The sequence below is a fragment of the Wyeomyia smithii genome, chromosome 1, assembly GCF_029784165.1.
Source record: "Wyeomyia smithii strain HCP4-BCI-WySm-NY-G18 chromosome 1, ASM2978416v1, whole genome shotgun sequence".
Taxonomy (NCBI): domain Eukaryota; kingdom Metazoa; phylum Arthropoda; class Insecta; order Diptera; family Culicidae; genus Wyeomyia; species Wyeomyia smithii.
Genome location: NC_073694.1, coordinates 73,656,804 through 73,678,139, shown reverse-complemented (window position 1 = coordinate 73,678,139; position 21,336 = coordinate 73,656,804).

Below are 21,336 nucleotides of genomic sequence, written 5' to 3'. Positions count from 1 at the left end.
TGTGTCACGAAATGCACTGTTCCTGAAATTGCATTCACTTGGTTACCGTGCTGGATCGAAACCCGTACAGTACCGAAATCCGTACACCTTGATGTTTTTCTTCAGTTATAAGCATTATAAAAGTGAAAATTCATATGATAGTTACATGTACATATCCGTTGAGTTGTTGACCTTCTGTTAAATTAAACTATGCGCCAGTAGGCCATGAAATAAAAATATTAAAAATGAAAAATCAATCGAGTATCGGTTTCAGTTGTCATTTCGTTGTATCGTTAGAGAGTTTACTAAGGAAACGTTTTTCAGATGAAAACGATTTTCAAGTGGGATATAAGTGTTTTACTCTGTGAATCTTTTTAAAATTGATGGAAAAGGTAAGTCTTTGTTATTTTCGAGCTGTATATTGTCTAATAAATAGTGTAAGTTGTATTTATTCAACAAAAACTGTGCCGTACGGATTTTGATGCTTGTTATTTGTTTGAATCGAAATCCGTACAGCGTGTGTATCATGCATATATTGTTGAACTTTCTTCTTGTTTTCAGCATATAATGGAAGAAAACAAGTATAAATATACGGCAAACTATTTTAAACGAGCTGTGACTGAGGTGCGCAAGGGAAAGTCGTACCGGGAAGCTTCGAGAGGTTCCGGCGTTCCAGTTATTACGAAACGCTACGAAATATGCACTATTTCAGCTGATATCAAAAATTAGAAAACCGTGTGAAACTTTAGGAGCCAGTTGATCCTCAAAATATACTTATTCGGTAATTTAAAGATAAATTATAAATAAATGATGTACATTTTTGTACTTCTTCATCTATACGGAGTATGATTTATTATTGTATGGACTTTGATCCAGTGTATATCGCGTGTGTGCGGATTTCGATTCAAAAATGTACGGGTTTTGATTCAGACAAAAAACTGTGTACGGATTTCGATTCAAAACATGTTCTATTTAAACATGATTTTTTTTAATTTCGGAGTGATTTTAATCATTTTGCTGGAAAAAAGTGATTAAATATAAGTAGACCTATAACTAAACATGTCAGTTTAAAGCAATATGTGATTTCTTGATTTTATATTGACCGTTGAAGATTATCATGTGCTTAGGTGTACGGATTTCGATCCAGCACGGTACTTGCATTCATTTATGATGTGCATATGACCAACCAGCCCCGCTAGTATGCGACCAACTAGCCCCTCATGTATTAAATATGTAAATTACTCGAAATATATGAAAATAAAATTTTGGCGAAAGTTTGCTTTACACAACTTAAAACTAACGAAAATTACTTTCAGAATACGTTGAGCCATGTTCATTTCAATTTTGCTAGCTTTGTTTAGACAAAAAAATTCAACATGAAAACCGAGTAGAATTGATGGCCAATCTGGCAGCAACCTGTATTTATTATACGTTCTAATTAAAACTGTACTTCATTTTGTCATTTAGTTTCTCTGGTTATCTACTACGTATCACCCATATAATACGATTTTTTAGATACGTAGATTCGAAGATATTCTCATTGACCAACTTGCCCCGTAACCTACTAGCCCCGCTCTACCCTACTGTTTGCACTTTTCAATCTTCTCACACCTGTTCGTGAGAAAGTTATCGTCCATGTCTCTGCACATTTCGACTACAATAACCATTGCAGCAACTGTTCAGTTACTCGTAGAACTTTCATATCGTATCATTTTCACGGTACAGTCCCTCTATTGCCTCTTGATCTTCCTGATGGCCCTTCTTCTTTCAAAACACCGAACTTTACTTGCTCCATGCGCGTCGGTAGCACTCCACGTTATGGTCGGAGCAATTTTACTCATTGCCGGTACACCCGTACTACCTACAGCTGATCGAATGTCCCTCCTAGTAATGGGAAACTTATCGATACTTATCGATAATATCGATAAATTCTGGTCATCGATATCATCGTTAATTTTTTGACGTTAACGATGATTATCGATATTATAAGGGTGAGCACAAGTCAGTGCGGCTGGTTACTGGAGGAGACCCAAAAGAAGGAGACCTCTCCTACCCTTCCCCAGAAGTTGCTTTTGCCGCTAGGTATTTGTTGGGTGCTGCTATTCGACAAGATTTAGCAGGCCCGTAGGTACCGAGGGGCTAGGGGGGGCTTAGCCCCCCCACGCGTTTGTATTGCCCCACCACGCAATTTTCTCATGTATGTGATTGATATGATTGATTCATGTTCAGACTACACTTGCTCCTTGAACCAAAAGATACACAGTTACGCTAATCAATAGCGGTTTTCACGTCGAGCTCGAATACAAATACCTAGCCGTAACCTGTGTATTAGGGTGCCAATGAAAATCAATTTTTCGAATTTCGTTTAACGACAGGGCTCAGAAGTTTCGTCTTCTCGAAAAAAATCATCCAAAAATTTTTTTCCTATAAGGTACACCAGATCTCGACGTTTCATGCATCTTTTAGATATTTGGCATAAAAAAAATTCGATATCGACGATATCATGAACTTTTACCTGCGCATTTCATCAGTCAGAAAGTTTAATCATTGATCGCTTTGAGGGACGTGTTCCCAAAGGCCGATTTAGCTGAAATTTTGCATGGGGACTTTTGAACCCTACCGCTAAACGATATTCGAATGACCTTTTTTCATACATCTCACTGGCGCCTCACTGTATATCTTCCATTACTCGTCAGTTGAGGTGAGTATTTTTACGGCTGGGTATTTAAATACAAGCTCGATTTGAATATAAAGTAAATGTACGAAGCTCTTACTAAGTTAGAGTAAAACTAGCTGAACCTGCGTAAAAAATTGGTCCCCTGAAACTCAATTACACAATGTAAACCTGCTCAATTAAGTTAGAAAACTCATTAAAATTTGTAGATTTTTTTCTTCAATAAGGAGATTTTAACCACAAGCTGGCTCACCTCTGTAAGACAGAAATGATAAAGTTTCTATCCCTGCTTTATTTCCGGGAATTTCTGGGAATATCAACCCGGAAAACCGGATTTTCGGGAATAAGAAAATTCTTACGGGACACCCCTAACGCTTATTTGAAAATAAATGAGCTTCTGAATCTTTAGGTGCTAAAACAATCGAAATGGGACGAAAACTGCAAACGGTATAAGAATTTTAATTTGTGAGTACCCGAGAACTCCGTTGGACGCGTAAAGATCCTTTTTTTTTTTCGAGCACATAACGGTTTTAAACTTCTTACTTCACAAAAAAATAACATTTCATTAAATAAAAATTCTCTGCCCCCCCACGCGAAAAGGAGTAGCTACGGCTCTGAGATTTAGCATTGTTGCGGGTGGTGTAAAGGTTCGTCCCGGGTGTCACTGAGTTTCTGAGAAATAATGGTAACTAAAAAGGTATTTATAGTTTTTAGTTTCCTAAGAACAGATGAATTAAACAACTTAGTACTGGAGAACTTTAAAAAAATATCCAAACTTTTTGCACCATCTCATAAAAAGCAATGATACGAAATTGTATTAAAATGCATTTTCTTTGGCTTGCCAACTCTTATAATATGATGGACATGCATAGCGGTAGTCTATTGGTAATTCTCTGGTAATTGTTTAGTTTAACTTGGAACTGTTTAAGTTTAAAGTATCTGTTACCCAACAAACAATTTTTAGTTCCACTAAAAAACCAAATCAACGAAGTTGTTGCGCCTAAAAAGTATTCTGATTTATACAGGGGGTAGACAAAATAATTGAGATAAATAAAATTCTCTCGAATTTTGAATGGCCAGAACTTTACGAAAAATGGATCAATTTTGATAACCGGTTTCATTTCACTGGAAAACAGTTTTTTATTAGTATTACTTGGGAACTTGGTGTGACCAACCTACACCGAAAATGTTTCGGACTCAAGAGTGTGTGTCAAAGTGTACATTTTTGCAACGCATAGAACGTTTTAGGCAACTAAATTGTCTATCTAAAATACTTCATTTGAAAAAATCTGAGATCACCGATCTTTTCTAAAATCATTTTTTGTTTTTAAAATTATATTTTTTGACGTAGGACTACGTCTAACCGAACTATATCGAGATACATTCTGAGGAAACTAAAAACCAAGATGTAACGTCGGAATGAAAGATTTCAAACGGTAATATTGATGTAACCACATGATGGATCACAATAATCAATATGTCGTTGGATTGATAAAATGATGGACAATTTTTTGATTCTTCATATATCATTGTTACTTAATTGTTAAACAGTGAAAATTGATGAAAAATTTCAAGGTCGTATTTTCGCGAACAATGTGCCAATCACATGCGAGCACTCCTGGCACAGACTTCATGAGTGGACACCAACTGCCTGCTATGACAACCTCTATTCAGTGGCAAAAAAAAATTGACATAGTCTCCCCGTCCCAATAGGTCAACTAATATTTGCCTTCATGAACCTAGACTATTTTGATGTCTTGAAAGTGAAGCTTTTTCGGAAAGTTCGTAACAACCTCCTTTATCAGACAATTAAACGATCTGCTGTGAGAATGTTATTAAAACTGATGTCTTGAAGGAAAACATGCTGACACAGGCAACAGTACTGCACCGAGCCATGTATGAGAAGACGGTCGCTCGTCGTCAGTGCAGTAGCACTCGATTGCCATTTATGTGCAGTCAAGCCAAGTGGAAACAATGTAGCTGCTGTCGACGTACAGTGGTGCGTGTTCGCACACTACGCTGTGCGGCCGGGGATAAAATAATTCTGTACGCAACAGTATATCACGATGTTGGATGTTGCATCCAATATGTGATTACAACTGAACGGATTTTGACCACCAATGCTTTGATCGAACGACGACGGTTTCCAAGGCATGTGATACAATAATGGACATATCATTGTACATTGTACATTGAACAGTAAATTAGTAAAAAGTTCAGTTGAAATCCATTTTTTCTAGTTCAGTTTTGCAGCTTTCAACCAATCACGAGCTCGCTTTATATATCTGCAACAGATGTTTTCTCATCGTTTTAAAGTGCTTATTGTATTACTACCCCTGAACAGATTTCAAACACCGATGTCTTAATCGACAGGTAGAATATTGCAAAAGATTGTTATACAATAATTAAAATATCTCTTAAACAAAAGTTGAGCTAAAAATCGTGGACATTCTACTAATCAGAAGCTTGCTACCCCGTTGCTCGTTTCGTTTTGGTTGTCGTGACGAGTAGATGGCATTTGAACTGCAACCGTAGTGGTTTTCATGACCATGTTTAATGATAAAAACTTTTTTCAATCTCCTTAAATTAGAAGTTGCATTGGGTTGCTGTCTTTTAGAATTCTACACTCTGTTTTTCTCAAATTTATTTTAATGACCAACTATAGGCTATTTAAAAGACAATAGAAAACCAATATGCTTCGTAAAGATTTTCAAACAGATAGTTCAGATAGCTCGTTTAAGCTGTACTGATGGTTATATGTTTCCAGTTAAATAAATTAAATTCAATTTGACAATCCTAGTTGCATTACGCGGTTGTGGTATAGAGAAAACCCAAATTATATGCATCTTGACGTTAGGTTTTGAACATTCATATTCGTATTTTTCAATTACAAAAATATTACATCAGCATCTGCAAGAAACTATTACTAAACATATAAATACAAGCATTAGGATGAAAGGTATTCATCAATGTTAAAAACAGTATTTTTTTCTTCTCAAATAGATGTCCTTAAATAAATAATCAGAATTTTTTCAGTTGTCAAAATCGGACCATGTTAAAAGTAAACGCTTTTCTTTTTATGACTTTCTGGTGGCATATGACCTCAACAATATGTGGCCATCAATGAACTAGTTTTAGGATTGTAAGTTGTTAGAGGTGTCGCTTGATGGATTTAAGCTCAATAATCTGAAAGTATCCGGAACGCACCGGGGACAGGTCCGCATGAAGCCTTCAACGACCTAGACACTTGATATGACCCTTCGAGTAATTAGAGGTATAGCACGGTATTAAGTACTGCTTTGATCATGTCTATTTTGGTTTCGGTTGCGGCAACATAATGAACAAAATGGCATTCTTTTGGTGGTTGATGAGTTTAAATTGGTTGAAAGCAAAACAAGAAAATTATAAATTATGATTAACCGATCGTTTTTGGCTAATGTGTGCCAAAGTCGAACCGTGTCGAAAGTGAAACGTGGTCAAATCGAACAAAGTCTGAATTCTCTAAATGAAATATAAAACTATCGTAGTCCTACGTCAAACATGCGGTCGTGTCTTGGATACCACCCTCGTACTATTTTCAGAGTAGGATCTTTAACTCATTTTTTTATATTTTTGAAGGAAAGTTTAGATAGTTTTTACTAAGATATATTGTTTCATAAGAAAAAAGTTCAAATACAGTTAGGTTTTCTTACGCGGGGGATACATGCCTCGTGAAAAAACCATATTAATTCATAAATCCGCTTGAAAAACCGCTTTAATTCAAAAATTCGCGTAAAACACCACGTTAATTTGAGAATCTGCATAAATAACCTTTTAGAGAAAATCCGCGTGAAAATAAGCTGACCTTTATAAATGTTAACCCAGATAAATTTTCAAACGCAAGTTTGCAAAGTTGCTTGGTTTAATAAGACCTAAACACCCACAATGTTCGATTGAATTCTGCTAGAGTGCTGCAAGCTCAAAGAAAATTAGTACCCAACAGGGAAAAAACCGCCAAAATCAACACCCATACTTAATAAATTCATACCTCGATGATTCCTTGGCGAATTTTCAATCTTTTACTACAAATGAAGCCGAAATAAATTCTGATTTATTGACAACATATGAACCTAAGTGAAACAGAATGTCAGAAAAAGTTCTACGCGTTGCAAAAATGTACACTTTGGCACACACTCCGGAAATCCGAAACATTTCCAGTGACCCTTGGTCACGTTCAGTTCTCAAGTAATACTAGGAAACTAGGACAGTTTTCCAGTAAAATGAAACCTGTTTTGTCAGAATTGATTCATTTTTCGTGAAGTTTTGGCCATTTGAAAATTGACAGAATTTTGCCTGCTTCAAGTATTTCCCTTATTATACAAAACGAACTTCGGCTTGAAACTACTCCGTAGAAAGGGTATGCCGGTTCTGGCATCTACAACATCTTGACACTATTGGCCAACGATCAGAGCATCGAAAGAAAGCCCGGTTCCGGATGGCAAACGACCCTGAGCGACAAGAAGCTTCAAAGGATGCTGAAGAGGAAGACCGAGGGAAAAGTCGCTGCGTGCACTTGGCCGAGAGGTTGGTGCATGCTCTAAAATAGTGTGGAGAACATGGACATACATGCAGGAAGCGGCAGTCCCGTCTACTGGTCTCGGAGCTGCAGGCAATGACGCAGCAACAGCGGTTGAATAAGATGGTCAAGTCAATTTTCCCGGTAAATCGCGACGCGGCAGTGGTATTGGACGACTAGACCTATCTCACCATGGATGGCAACGACTAGCAGGGCTCTTCGTGTTTTACCTCCCCCACGAAGGAAGTGAGCACCGAGGTAAAGTTTATTTCACAGACAAAGTTCCCCAAGAAGGTGCGGCTTTGGCTGACAATCAGTGAGAAAGGGATTTCAAAGTTGCTCTTCTTTCGCTCCGGGCTGGCCGTGAACGGGGAAATTTATAGTACGAAGTGCCTGACAGAAGTTACGTCGTTTATCAAGAAATACCATAAGCGCGAAGACACGGTGTTCTGTCCAGATTTGACGTCGGCCAACTACTCGAAGCAATCGTTGGAGGAGATGGAGCGGCTGAATATCGATGTGATACCGAAGTCGGCGAATCCGCCCAATGTCCCCCATCTCCCTTGTAGGAGCCTATGACCACTGCTACCATTAGCTAGATATATTGTCCCCCATCTGCTTCCCATCGAGAATTTCTGGACAAACTTGAAGCGCAAGATCTATTCCAACAATTTTGTCGCGAAAACGGAGGAGGAATTAATAAAAAAACGAAGAAAGAGCTTAAAAACACGACTTGTCCGCCATGGCGAATGTTCCGGTTAACTGCCGGAAGGCTGCATGCAAGGACGTAATATTTTTTTGTGAGGAAGCTAACATGGTAACCTTCCACGGGAAATTTATCTAACTCAATTATATGTCTTAGTTTTTTTTTTCATCACCATCTGAAATAGCAAACGTTAGCTGTCAAATTATCGATACTTATCGATAGTATCGATAAAAGGCCCGGAATTATCGATTGTTATCGATGTCGGTTTTGAGCGATATTTCCCATCACTAGTCCCTCCAGCCACTTTAAAGAGTAGCCGTCAAGCTGCTTTTCCATTGGTAGTGCTGCTTTCAGCTGGCGCGCCTACTGCTGTGCGACTTTGATGTCCCGCAATTGTTTGATGTTTGCTGATGGCAGACGACTTCGACGCGTGTTGCGGACCGTCGAGAGTTATGAGCCTATTCATACTGCAACGAGATAATAGCCCGAATTTATATTCGCACTGCAATAGGTGCGAACACTGATGATGTCAGAAAAGAATTTACAGTTGATAAGAACGTGGTCGATTTGGTTCTACACTGGTAAGTCAGGAGATCTCCAGGTGGTGTTGTGAATATATTGCGAAAGAAGATAGTATTCCTAACCGCTCTGTACATTGCCTCTCGTCCTATCTGAGCGTTAATATCATTAATAAAAATCCTAAAGCCCCCTTGCGGACAGCTGCACACACCTGCTCCAACTGTGCATGCAAAAGTTGGATGGTGCGAAACCAGTACAAAATTGTGCGTTTTTAGCGCAATTGTTGATGTAATTCGGAACCAGTACAATGATTGCGTGTTGGGCATAACGCAATTAATGCTCTAGCGTTTCTCCAATGTATTTGGCAGCTCCAAACTACTACACCTAAACAGTTTCAACTGGTATCAAGCAGCATTGGAAAGCGAGCGAGAAGCAAAACCATTCTCATACTTTCTGCTCGAGGACGAGACATATGTTACGCTTTTCAAGTCTTTTGCACACACGCTTTCGAGATACTTTTTCTTCTTCATGCATTCCTCTGAATAGCAGCAAGCACGCACCGACAGTATGAGTGAGACTAACAACACTGGTAGCAAGTATGTACAGCTCGGGTGTCTCGCTCATTTCGTGAAGCAACGAGATATCGCCTTGCGCGTTGCAATCCGAACCGAAAGAGAAGCGAAAGAGCAACCTGCAAATTGTATGTGACGTGCAGTGATGCCACATATACAGATTTATCTGCATTTATACAGATTTTTTGCGTATTTTTCATACAGATATCTGCATATACAGATTACAGATTTTCTGGAAATAATACAGATTTATACAGTTTATTTTGGTTTTCATGGGGTCGTAAATTAAACTTCTTTATATAGTTGAAAAATATAAATTAACTCAAATGCGATGGAGCGTGTCGTAGGTTTTATTCTATTCATATGCTACGCATAAACGTGTGCATGAATGAATTCGCGGAAAAAATGTTAAACAAGCTATATTGCATTTTTTTTTTTCGAGAAGGATATGTCCAGTACATATGCAGATTTTATTTTACAGATTTTTTCAAATTTTACCAAGGTGATAAGATTTTTTGAGCTCCAAAATACAGATGAAAATGTGGCATCACTGGTGACGTGTCTAGTCTTGTCGCACATACATGGAAATTCTACGAGCGAGAGAGAAATTTCTCTCGTCGCTTGAGAAAAAAGCGCGTGCACAGAATGACAAATAATAATTATTCACAATTTACAAGTGTTGCCATAAAAAATCAGCAACGCTTTTGTGGCTTTGTGGAATGGAGGGTTTTGCTAGTTTTGCGGTGAAGCTAGCGTTGATTACAAAATGTTGTGAACAGAATTTTGTTTCGTTTTTTTTTTGCAAATCATTCAATGGTACTTTTTAATGACCAAATCCATCGAGATAAATCGATCGAGTATTATAGCTATTTAAATCTAGTGAGTTCACAAGTTGTTGTTTGCTGCTTGCACTGCTCCATGAGTAGCAGTCACTAATACACTCGACGTGAGAAATAAAGTGTCGGTATATGATACATATTCTGATTTCATTCTATGTCAATGTATTCGCAGTACAACTGTTGCGTTATGCGTTTCACACATTTATTGTGCGATTTCTGTGCAACATTTGTGCGAATCGGGAAGACACAATGATTGTACAAGACTTCAACTTTTGCGTGTGCGTAGAACGCTTCCTTCTCATCACTGGACAGTACACGTTCCCAACTTACACATCCTCGCACTGATGGGTTATTAGTTACGATGACACCCCGATAAGCATACAGACACGAGGCATACTAGGGAACTTTTATATTAGAGAAATAACAAGGCACTCACCGTTAAGGCAACTGTCAACATCAAAACGGATAACGGCAATGCAAAATTATACAGATCGCCCGTTTTGATGTTGACAGTTGCCTTAACGGTGAGTGTCTCGGCGTCTCTCTGGTGTATAGGCTGACTAAGGCATACGCACGCGAGGCATAGTACGCTAGGCATAATGGACGGCAGGCATACGGACACAAGGCATATGGACGCGAGGCCGAATGAAAACCAGGCCGAATGGACGTGAGGCCGAATGAACGCGAGGCCGAATGGATACAAGGCTGAATGGATACAAGGCCGAAAGGACACAAGGCCAAGGAGAAGTGATGCGGAATATGTTATTATCGTCATCATCATCACAGCCCTCTTTCAATAATATGTATTTCGCTCCAAAGGGTCATTTGGAAAGCAATACACTTGCGGCCTTCGGCCGACTCGCTGTTCGAGCGAATGTTGTCCTTACTCTCTACCGCTCGTTCGGACTTAACTAAGGGAGGAAAACTCTGTTTGAGTAGACCTAGTAAATCAGTAGATCAGTCATTTGGGTGTGAGAGGACGCCGCTTCCGACGGCGGGTCGGCGGCCGGCTCGGACCGCGGAAACCACGGCGGCTTAGTGCCGCCTTGTTTTCTTGCCCTCGATTATGCGTCTTCGCCGCATGATTTCAAGAAAAGTATTATACCCAACTTAAACTCTTTAGGAATATATTTACACCTGAACTACATAATCGGATCTAATGCGATCGTACAACATCGCATTCGGCCTCGCGTCCATTCAGCCTCGCGTCCGTTCGGCCTTGCGTCCATTCGGCCTCGTGTCCATTCGGCCTCGCGTCCTTTCGGCCTCGCGTCCATTCGGCCTTGTGTCTATTCGACCTCGCGTCCGTTATGCCCTTTGGCAGTATGCCTCGTATCCATTATGCCTCACATCCATTATGCCTCGTGTCTGTATGCCTAGCATACTATGCCTAACATCCATATGCCTAGCGTCCATATGCCTCGTGTCCCGTTCCCACTAGTTACCACTCGATCTCACGTTGGCGCAGCCTACCCAGCACTATGAAGCTGGTCATCAGCTCATTGGTAGTGCCACATCTCTGGTGAAAGGTAGCTTCTCGATGTGCGCTTCCATATCTTCTGTCCTGTAAATTGAGTTCCTGCAACGCTACGACTTCGAAGTTGCGTGGATTTAGCTCATCGTAGATTATCCTGTCGAATCCCGGAAAGCAAAGCGATTTGCAGTTCCATGTGGCGAGTTTCCAATCGTAGTCTTGATTTCATTGCCTAGTTCTATGCTAACTGTTTCGATTTGTATTGTCTCTTACGTTATTTGTAACATATTGTTTTCCGCGGTCGCTTGTCTTGTCCTTCCCCATCTCCCTGTCTCGCCGGACGACCATCGTGTTAGCTCTGTTTAGAGTCCCATGCTAACACCAGGACGTTGATCAGCCGCTCTTAACATGCAGATTAGACGCTGGTTTGAGCCGCACTATCTCTGTGAATAGACGCTCGGGTTGGCAGAGCATGTCCTCTACAACCGAAGTACCCGAGCAGGAGAAAATATCATTATAATATCACAACCAGATATCGGAAATACACCTCATTTTGATCCTAATATGGTTTACATAGTTGGTAAAATAACAAAAAATAATACCAAAATGTTGTTCCTCCAAGTCTATATGAATAACAAAGGTTGATATTTCAATAACAAACCAATAATTTGCATTAAAAATCACGAAAATGACCGATTCAGATATTTTTTTTAACTTATTGAACACTGAATGCATAACTGAATATATTATTAATCTATACATATAAAATGCTGGCCGGTCTGTTCCGTATAGACTTGGAAACTACTGAATCGATCAACGTGAAAATATGTGTGTAGGGGTTTTTGGGACCGAGAAAGGTTCCTATGATAGTTCAAGACCCTTCTCTTCCCTGGAAGGGAGGGGTTTCATACAAATGAAACATACATTTCTGCACAACTCAAAAGCTAATCAAGCGAATTAAACCGAATTTGTGTGGATGTCTTTAGAGATAACAAATATTTCCATATTAGTTCGACACCCCTCCCTCTTCTGGAAAGGAGGGGTTTCATACAAATAAAACACAAATTACTGCACATCTCAAGAACCAATCAACTAAATGGAACCAAATTTAGCAGGTAAATGTTATTAGCAAAGTTGCTGATTATCACAATCATTCATGATTCATCATCGTCGCTGCTCACTAGTGACTTGGTACTAGAGCTGCAGCTTATCGCATCATCAAGTGCGAATAACAGTGCTTAATGAACTGTTTGGGTGTATTCTATCCTTCACTTCTTCTCCTGCTATTGTATCTCACTGAGTTACCACATTCGGCCACCCGAAAAAAAGTTACTCACCATCAATTCGACTTACAGCTGAAGCGAACGAATCTAACGAAGCGAACGTCGGGACCAACTAGCTGGCATCTCTATCTTATTTGCTTTGCTTCATCGCAGCTAACATCGCAGCGGATCCGCGATTTGCGGGCCCCATTGACAGATCCTATGTTATGCGTATGAAAAGTGGTGGTGATATGCTATCTCGTTTACACACACGCTGAGATGTTAGTCCTCGAAACATGGCGGGATGCCAGCTAGCTGGTCGGGACAGACCAATGACGTTTACAAAGGAAAAAAAAACACCGTTGGTTTTGGTGAGAACAGATTCGTACAAGACCCAAACGTCGCGAATTCTCTGTTTATCGAATAGGGTGTTCGATACATCTGAGAAGGGATGTATTCTTGACAGAATAAATTTTGCGGAATATAGTTTAAGGAATTAGTTGAGATGTTCGCACGTTTTGTTCGAGATGTTTGAAAAGGAAAAAATGACATTCTTTTAATGTATGTTTTTTTATGTTTCTCGAAGTCAACTGATTATAGGTTTCTGAAATTTAAAATGTTAACAGAACTGGAAGCATCGATAAGATACCTATATTTTATTGCCCCTGTGGCAGCAGCCTTTTCCTTCACAACATCCTTCATCTTTGTTTTTAACGCGCGGCAGTTCATCACTGCTAGACTCTTTTTATTTTTAAAAACTACAAATACGCAGCACTGTTGGCTGTAGAAAGCTAATCGCTTCGGTTCCCCAAAAAAAATCCGAAGAATATGACTGATGCAGATCGTACGAACGGTGCGAACGATGCAAATGAAGTGAATGATGCGAATCATCTAAATATTCTGAGTGATGAGATGACCACGGAAAAAAACCTCTGTCTTTCCTATTGATCTGATCGGGTTCGAGGCGAAGATGGTGCGAAGAGAAAAAAAACTTCTCATACGTGAGTCACTCACCATGGCACGGGACAATCAACACGTTCGTTTCATTTATGAGTGCATGCCTTGTTGCCACTGAACTGAGTACTTCTGGTTGCAGACAACGTATTTGAGTGTAATGAAGTGATACGTGTTTGAAACGTGAATATCTTTCGAATAACACGGTAAGTCCTCATAGCTAAATATGTTATTGATGAGTTATGATTTTGTTATGTTCTCCTATGCTCCTTCTGATCACGTCACACCTTTCTACTTAGATATTGTCGGATGACAACAATGCCCAGGTAACGCCAACCGGTTGTGTCTATGTTTCAGCTGACCGGATATTGTAATTATATGACTCGTAGAGGCCAGGGATGCCACTTATACAGATTTTTCTGTATTTTACAGATTTTTGAACAAAAAAAGCAATACAGAATCTGTATTACAGAATTACAGAATATTGTCAAAAATACAGATTTTACAGAATTTTTTGCTATTCGAACTGAAATCAATTTCTTGCAATGTAACATTCGATTCAACGAATTAACGAATTAAATAACGAATTTTGCTCGCTAAAAACAAACTTGATCTGAGTAGTTGGACGCCACAACGCCGAATAGTAAATTCATGTATCCGTTACTGAGATCATTTGTGCGAATTTCAATAATTCCACATTCTTCGGCTTGTGGAGAACGCATATTTTCAATATATAATTGCAGCAAGACTAAAGCAAGAAATCTCATGGGGCCCCTGAGCTTATGAGATCAATTTTAAAAGCTGAAATTTACGTTGCTAACCAAGTAGGGCCACTTAACCCTTAAATGCGCAATGTTGTTTTAAAACAACACTACTAAAAACGTTTCAAAATATGTGTATTTTAGTATTTTTCAGAAATATAATTCATTAGAACAGCTCTCTAGACTCTAACGAAGAAAACTTAACAGCTGGAAGTACTGTATTTGAATGTTTTGTTTTTATTTTTGCTGTCAAAATCTCGGAAACGAAAAAAAACATGGCGAGATTCCCGACTGGTGGTGACTGTCTTTGAAAATAAATTTTAAAATAAGGTTAGTGGTTAGTGAACATGTCTGAATTATCAGTAATTATACTAACAAAAGGTCAAGTTTAATGTTACTGTTAACGAAAGTAATTGTTTAGACTTTATTCTGCGATAAAGTCACAGTGTTGTTTAAAAACAACATGGTAATATTTGCACATTAAAAAGTAAATCTTTCAATTTTTTTATGCATATTGGTTAGTTTTAAGGCAGTAAACCTTTTAAACATAAATTTTATGTTTTTAGATGATTTTTTAACGTCGCGCGCCTTTAAAGGTTAATAAAGTAACACAAGCATGCATGAACATCTCTTAAAGAAAAATAAGCAATATCGTGTTCAGTTACTACGTTTGATTATCGCCTGATTATAAGTTTGAAACCGAGAAACAATTAAGCAAAAGCAAAAAATGGTGATTTGTTTCAATATATTCTTTAAGGTAAAAGTTTTTCAACCATCATTCTTAGTTTGCTCGATACAGATTTTATATACAGATTTTTTAGCCCGTGAAACAGATATACAGATATTTTCGAGCAAAACTACAGAAATAAATGTGGCAACCCTGGTTGAGGCGTGAGGTAGGAACTTGTGAGGGCAGGTGCTAAGTTTGACGCTCTTTATCATGTCACCTTTTAAAGCGAGATCTTGGCGTTATGCTTCTTTCGGAGTAAAAATTCTGAGAACACGACAATCACATAAGCAGCAAATCTAGACGAAATCGGATTCATTCTTTAGGTATCAAGCGAATCGCCATACTAACCGCCGTTTGCGTGTTCTGTACTATAGCCTAGTGTGATTCATTCTGGAAACAGCTATCGTTGTGGGCAGCACTCGGATGATTAGAATCGAAAAAATCCAATCTATTTTTTTTGTTTCAGATTGCAGGTGATTTTTGTATTTCGAGCGGGCTTGTAAATGACCACGGTAGAGCAATTATTCATCGCGATAATCGTCTTATTTTGCTTCTGACGTTCGCAAGGCCCGTTGTAGAAATACATGCTCGAAGAAACGTGGCGTACGCGTGCTTGCCACTACGACGTTTTTGCCCTCAACGTATTTGACATTTTCTCTAGATATGTCGCGAGTCTCATTAGACCAATTTTTTTCTTTTTTGAGAGCCCGCTTGTCAGTATCAACATTCGTTCAAGCTACAGTCATGTCTTTTTACAATATATTCTCTGTGTGAGAGCCGACGGACGTTCTACATTTACGGGCGAAAGCCTACTGCAACGCACACTGACGAATCAAACGGAACTGTTGACCGTTTACAAGCCTGATTCCGGGGACTCTCGGAAGAATGGATGTAAACGTGCCGCCACGCCCCCTTCGCCAGTGAAACTTCATGAGGCTTTAACATAACAGGATTGATTGCACACAACACGAGCCTATTAAACGGAACTGTTGACCGTTTACAAGCCTGATTCCGGGGACTCTCAGGAGAATGGATGTAAACGTGCCGCCACGCCCCCTTCGCCAGTGAAACTTCATGAGGCTTTAACATAACAGGATTGATTGCACACAACACGAGCCTATTAAAACTGGGTATTTTATTCAATAGACGTTATTATTTATTGGACTTTTCTATTGTTTTGATGTGCAGTTCTTAATTCTCAAGTGTTCATTTAGATTGATTGTCCGATAATTTTCTTCTCACAATAAGTTGTCATCTACTTCCACCGCCTCGTTTCAAAGAATATAATGTAAAAATATATCTTCTGGATTGAGATAAACATCTTCCAGTGCATAGGTTAATAGACTTTTTCGGCTACGTCGATCATTTCTATTGAAATTTTAAGCACAAATTGCCTTTTCCTTTAGCATATTTTTTGAGTTGTCATTCTTTAATCGCTTCATCAACGCATTCCTGTAATAATTGTTGCTGTTTGTTTTTCTTTTTGCGAGGTAGTCGACAATTTTGCGCAAACCCCAGAAAACAGATGCCATGTTCTTTCCAATCAACAGCTGATTTTTTTCATGTTTTGGAGTGGGTTTGTCGGGCTCTGTGCACACAGCCGAGTATCCAGTGAACTCCGGAGTGAATCGATGAGTCCATGTTCCATCGGATGTCACATATTGACGTAAATATTTCTAAATGTAGAAAATTATTATCTTAGACCAATGATATTGTATAGATGATTTCCTTTTGGATTATATAAAATTGATGCACTTATAAAGCAGTTCGCTTGTGTATGATCATGAAGGGACGCTACTAGTAATAGAAAAGCTTATTAGTCTGCAGTAAATTGAGTCTAGAGGGTATGTAAAACGAAACGTTACAAGCTCGCCGGAAGGCACTCAAAAATGTGTAGGTATCACTTTCACTTTCACAACCTGTACTCAAACATTTCTAACAACAACAAGGCTTATAACTTTTTGTATCGGACTGTGTTACTTCAACGTCGTACTGTAACTGTATTGATAAATAAAAGTTGAATAAACAAAATACGGAATTTGGCAAAGGTTAGCATAATTAGGTGCCAGAATAAGCTCGGCAAGCGCCAATACTGTTTAACATGCATTAAATAACTGGGATCCTCAAAAACTGCAAGGCTTTTATTTTGATGTTTATAGTAGAAGACATAGACCGATTGGACACAGCCGTGGACTCAGTCGGAACTATTAGATGAATCAAGAAAAGTTTTAGTTCCTAGTTTTGAAACATAAGCCGTTCGATTTTTTGTTCAAATTTAAAACTTTGATAGTGTAATACAAACTGCACTCGTGTTGAAGTAAAAAACGCTAAAATAATAAACCAGTGAGGCATAATCACGAATGTTATGGACAGAAGCCACCGAAATCTTTTTTTTTTCGTTGTCAAAACCTGTATTTGGTTTTCTGCTCGTTACATGATGTGAATATTGGATCATATGAAAAAATATGACACGTGTAAGCATTAAATGCAAATGGAAATCGTTACAACCATTACCATGGCGAAGTTCAAAGTTACGCAGGTACGCGGATGCAAGCGGGGATCCTTTGCTTTTTTGACTGTGTGTTTTTTGTTGTCGCACAAATTCTGCAGATGCGCTTATATACTATGCTTTTAACTATGCCATTATGGAGAGAATAAAAAAAAATGCGCGAAAAAAGCTGCTGTACACAAAGGGGATTGGGCTCTGGCTGAAAGCAGCAACGCAACCCTATAACAAATTCAATTTGTTCATAGTTTAACTTTATGACAAGTTGAAAAAAAAATCTGCCTATGTATTGAAACCAAGGAATATTTTTATCCAATCAAGCTTAAGAAAACGCAAACAGCGAATTTCCGCCCATCTCACAGCATTTTCAACAGAACTAGAAATACCTCCCTCACAGCTTTTGTGCTGCACTTTCCATCGACGCGGATAATCCACTTCGACCCAGGACCCATTATAACTCACCGCCCAAATATTTAAATTTCTCACTTTCTGCCACACCCAAATCTTCGCCGAAAGCTCTCGTCAGTGCACCCATTAACCCAGATTCAATTAAAATATTCCACTTCATCGCGTCGTCTCTTAAAAGCGATGACTTGGCAAAAGTCCCAATTTCTGCACCCGACGCTACGGAAAATCTGGACGACTTTGTCGGGAAGCGACGATCATTCGCTAGTGTTTTGCTTTCTTTCTCGTTGTCGACGCCGAACAGCATAATTTCCGCCAAATATGGCCTAGTCTCTGGCGGAAAAAGATTGGATTGCAGGGATATATCCATCTTTTGCCAGTACCGGTTGCAGTGATATTACAGGGATGAGGAAAATAGGTGTACCAGCACTGTGATACTGTCACTTGCGGAGAATGAGTTGGAAAGTTCTTAATTTGCATATTTTGGCGGTACATTTTTATGCAAGAAAATAAATTAACACTGCAGTACTTTTTTTCTACTATATAATGGATGGTGTCGTCAGACTAGCCGTTTTACGGTGTATATATCGAATTGAATTCGAGATGGCGACTGAATTTTTGTCGGAATTACGGTTGTAAGTTACGCCACGCCGAACATCAAGCTCTACTCCATCTGGTAGTGGAACTTTAAAAGTGAAGTTATGTATCACCTCCGAATGACACTTGCGGCCACACAATTTACTTAGCCGAGGGATCTGTACGTCAAGCAAAAGGAAATGCAGGAAAAAATAGGTAGATCGAGAGAAAAGGCTCTTACAGCTTCACATTTCGTCTTTGGCAGTCAGAATATTAATTAGCAATCTCGTGCTCAATTTAACATTTGATAGTCTATAAGATTTGATTTATAAAGGTGAAGGTTGATAGTTAAGATATCGCAAATCATAGGTATATATGAAAATTTAATTATCCGGTGTATGAAATTGTAACAGCACATACTATTTAGGATTATCATTAATATCATTCACGCAGTCGGATCCAATCCCACGTTTGTTGCCACAGCCGAATTACTAAAGGTAAACCCCACTTTCACATTCGTTTATAACTATTCTTAAGTTATTATCTAACCAGGAATTTTATAATAAATCTAAATTACCGTACATCGGAGAGAATTATTATAAAACCCGAAATTCAAGGCGTGCTGCGGGCAACAATTTATAAAATTCCTTCAAGCTTTGACGAATATGTCAAACAAGACACAAATCAAACCGGGTGCAGACCAAGATAGGACTGATTCTCAAGACATCGCTGTGAATAACATCGAACGCGCCAGCAAAACTACAAACACAAATGTCACGGACAGAGAGGTTACACACCGAGCTCTGAGAAACTACCATTGTGGCATGTGCAATGAACGAGACAATAGCGAAATGGTGCAGTGCGACAGTTGTGATTGCTGGTATCACTTTACGTGTGCCGAAGTTACTCAAGGGATAGAGAACTTAGATTGGAATTGTCTCTCTTGCGTCGCCGGAGAGCAATCCCACACTGCAGATGCAAGTTTGGAACATCATCTCGCTCAGATACATCTGTCACGCCAGCAAAAAGAAGGGCAACAGCAAATAGTCTCCAAAGACAATATTTCACTGCGATCTCGTACCGCCAAGTCTGGAACCAGTAAAAGAAGTGCTCGGAAAAGTATGGAACGAGAATTAAGAAAATTAGATGAAGCCCGGGCAATAGAACAGCGTTATTTAAATCAAAAATATGCCATCCTAGAAGCGTACGCTAGTGATAGTGAGAATGAAAGTATAGGTTCATTAGCCGATAAGGCTTCTCAAATTCATAGCTGGATACAAGCAACTGATCGTTTTGCAAATAGAGACGATTCGGGGCTCCCGTTGGATGATTTGGAAAAACCAGTACCAGCGAACTTGCAATCCACGCGACGCGAAACTGCGATTCAAGATCGGATGCGACCTGCTGGTTACGATCCACGACGACCACCAAGGCCTGCCAGTCAAATGTTACCGAATCCGCGGGAACCCTCGCTGCGATTTTCGAACTCGCGGCCAACAAGAGCCGGACACAGCTCGGGGCATCAAGATGCGCGTGACTACTCTTTTTTCCACCGTGAACGAATAAATAAAGAAGGTAACGTAAACAATTTTATACCGGACCAACGCTCCACTCCAAATTTTCGTCGGTCACGAGCCGATCTTGCGGAATCTGTCGGTGATGAAATCGTACTGCTTAATAGGAGCCAACTAGCAGCTCGCCACGCGGTCCCGAAAGATCTACCCGAGTTTAGTGGTAACCCCGAGGACTGGCCATTATTTTTGGCAATGTTTAATACATCGAGTCAGATGTGTGGGTTTTCCAACGAGGAAAACATGATGAGGTTGCGAAAATGTTTGAAGGGAGAGGCCCTTGACCGAGTGAGATGCGAACTACTGCACCCTAGCAACGTTCCAAGCGTCTTATCAACGCTTAAAATGCTGTATGGAAAACCAGAAGCAATCATTCAAGCCGTGATAAGGAAGGTGAGAAATCTGCCTTCGCCAAAGGTAGAAAAGTTAGAGACAATTGTTGACTTCGCTCTTTCTGTAAAAAACTTGTGTGCCACCATTCAGGCGTGTGAGATAAGCGACTACGTATACAGTGCCTCTCTGAGATACGAACTTGTAGAACGGCTTCCACCTGCATTGAAACTAGAATGGACAAGAGCGGCTCGACGTGTTCAGGTGCCCACCTTACTGGAGTTTAGCTCATGGTTATATTCAGTGGCGGAAGATCAAGTGCAGTGACTGGAACACAGCAAAATGCCTTAAGACACGAAATAAAGGGTCGTTCGAACAAAGATAGTTTTTTGAACTTTCATGGTGAAACAGATAACGATACCGAAAATAAAGAGCAAGAGACGACAAATATTTGTATAGTCTGCAAGGGAAATTGCCTAGCCCTACCAAAGTGCAAACGATTTGTTGATCTTAATTACGACTCCAGGTGGGCGACGATTAAAGAGCTCAAACTCTGTCGTAAATGTCTTAGGCGACATAATGATTCTCGCTGCCGAAACAAAATATGTGGAATCGATGGATGTACGTTCTTACACCACCCTCTCCTTCACGGATCTAAAAAGTCAAGAGAGTTGCCTGTAGAGCAAAACCCTTCCGAAGAGCGAGCCGAAGGCAGCCTGAACTACCATCGTGAACAATCTAGCGACATATTGTTCCGAGTGATACCAGTCGTTCTATACGGCCCCAGCAAGGCAGTAGAAACATATGCGTTTTTTGACGACGGCTCTGAATTGACTTTATTAGAAAACGATTTAGCCAAGGAACTAGGAGTAAGTGGAAAACCATCATCGTTATGTCTAAGGTGGACAGGAGACACCAAGAGA